We start from the raw sequence: 2,453 nt of genomic DNA, 5'->3' as shown, positions 1-2,453 counted from the left end.
AAGTGTAAAATCCTCAAACCTTAACACTCTAAAGACAGAAAGCATAGGAGATGCAGCATCCTTTAAGCTCTAACAAGAACACAGCAGTTAAAAGAAATTACAAGTGGTAGAATACCAGACAAAGCAAAACACAAACACCAAGGCAAATCGAAAATGTCACAACACAGAAACATCTTACCCAACAATCCTTTTTCCTGTATACAACCAGCCTTTGTCCCCACAATTTTAAATTATGCCTCACCATATATTTTAAATGAAATATAAAGTGCTGTGGTTACTAGTCAACAACAAAAGCAGTAATTTTAAAGTTGATTCCTCCCCCCCTTCTGTAGGAGTCAAGGCACACTTCCAACACAAATGTGAGCCATTTACTAATTATCAAGGCACTGTTAAAAATACGTAGGTGTTTTCAGAAGACAAAGTGTTTCATTTAAACAAACCTAAATAAAAAACACAAACAACTTGCTGTTGCCTCAATCTTATTAYCAGAAATAGCTGAGCCTCACTGAAACTTTCCCTCAAAAAACAATACACAGTATGCAAAATTTCAGCCTAAACAACTGAAATTATCTCCAAACATTTTAAGATTTCATTTTTTCTTGTTTACAATAAACCTTACCCACAGATAGTATCATCAGCTCCAACTGTGCAAAGTGGTCTTACATAACAAAAATCTCTTGATATACTCCCACATTCTGTTATTCTCAATATTTGACTTTTCCTTCACATAATGCCTTATTAAACCTTATTTTTCACAACACGGACACAATGACAGCAAAGTGTTTTACTAGTGTCACTTGGAAACATTCGAGTTCTCTGTTGAACAGCTTTGTCAGGTTTATCTGTTTCGCTTTAGTTGTATGCTATTCAAACTCAATCATCCCTTCTTTATACAGCTGCCACATAACTAATATATCACATGCAAATGGTAAATAACACTGACACTTCCTTTCTAGATTTTCTAAGAAATTCACATGAAGTACAACATATGGTTCAAAGAAAAATCCTTTTTACCCAAAGCTCCTAAATGCACTTAGACACAAGATGGCCAAATGATTCACCATGGCCCTACTCTGAGCACATTAGAAGTACAACCTCAATTACAGTGCTAGCCAGCCTACTAGGTACATACTTACGGTAATTCACTGAAAAAAAATAAAGCAAGATCAAGAAGGGATTTATAAATGTGACAAAAAAAAAAAGTCACAGCAGATGTTACATATAGGGGCACTTATTAAGGCAGCACTCACATTTTCCTAATCCCAGACAAAACAATTCCTTGCCTATTTGCAGTACAGTAGAGAACTATAATTTCTGATCTGAGAAACTGCAACTCGGCTTCAGTCTCAGACTTATAAAGCCTGAAGGAATTTTTACCAGAAGGATTTCTGCTGAGGCAATTCCTCAAATCTAGTTAGTTTGTACAAATAAAGACAGCAATAAGAATAGATTGCTTCCCATCAAAAAAGCTGCAGACCTCTTTTCATTTAGGCCAAACTGAAACTCAATTAGCTGTTATTTMTGTTTGAGCAGTTTTACTTTCACCCCTTACCCTCCTCCTCTCCTGAAGCCTTTCTCCCACTTGCCATCATAGCAAATAAATCAGACAGAGCTTTCTACTCTTCTGGTACTCAAAGTTATTGTTATCTGTTTTATATTACACATCTCAATTTCAGATCATCTCAGATATTTCTGAAACAACTCTTGCAATAATTCTTGCATTAATAAAATAAAATCTTATTTCATCTGTGAAATAAGATTTTCACTTTTTTTCCCTCCAAATTTTACTTATTCAATAAATCAGGCTTCCTACTCTGTTAAATAATAAATTATTATGTGACCGCTTCCAAGAGTCTTTTGCCAGAAAACAGAGAAGTAATAAATACTAATTTATTTTCCTATCACTACCTTTACTTTTTGATGTCACCTTAGTCAGTATAGTTTGAAAAATCAAATGAAATACACGCGCACGAGTAGTACTCCCCTGMCAGCACTGTGTGCATCAGTCACTTTGAAAAGGTAAACTGAAAGCTTGCTTCGTAATTGCTATTTAACAAATAAAGATTAAGAATTACTCATCACAAAAAAAAACTGCTGAAATTGGATACGAACTCTGCAGCATGCCGTCGGAACATTCAACAAACACTTCCCCTAAATCCTTACTGCAGGTAATTACTGATCATTCAGATTGTTTGACAGAACTAATTTCATTAATTACTTGGTTAATACCTTCCGCGCCGCGTTCGCGTTACGCCTCGCAAGGCAGACGCTGGCCGTCAACGTCCGTTTCTGCCTCTTCTTCGGGAGGAAAACGCTCTACAACGTCCGTACCATGAAGCACGCTTTTTTTTTTTTAGGGGATTATATAATGTGTTTCTTTTCGAGGGATACTGCAGCCTATTTTACTGTCAATTTAAGGGAAATTAAAGCATTGCCGCTAGGGGGAAAGAAAA

General features: G+C 36.0%; 1 protein-coding gene across 1 annotated transcript in view; it reads right to left on the bottom strand.

The window, feature by feature from the left end:
* Nucleotides 1-2,343, bottom strand: part of NAPEPLD (N-acyl phosphatidylethanolamine phospholipase D) — a 21,391-nt gene extending 19,048 nt beyond the window's left edge. Inside the window, exon 1 of the mRNA XM_085298546.1 lies at nt 2,230-2,343. The gene's annotated coding sequence lies outside the window, so the exon portion shown is untranslated. The remainder of the gene's footprint in view (nt 1-2,229) is intronic.
* Between the last annotated feature and the right edge of the window lie 110 nt (nt 2,344-2,453).

The sequence above is a fragment of the Rhea americana genome, unplaced genomic scaffold, assembly GCF_003343005.1.
Source record: "Rhea americana isolate MKP2758 unplaced genomic scaffold, rheAme1 scaffold_1, whole genome shotgun sequence".
Taxonomy (NCBI): domain Eukaryota; kingdom Metazoa; phylum Chordata; class Aves; order Rheiformes; family Rheidae; genus Rhea; species Rhea americana.
The sequence above is the reverse complement of the archived record's forward strand: the minus strand, read 5'-3'. Positions and strand labels throughout refer to the sequence as shown.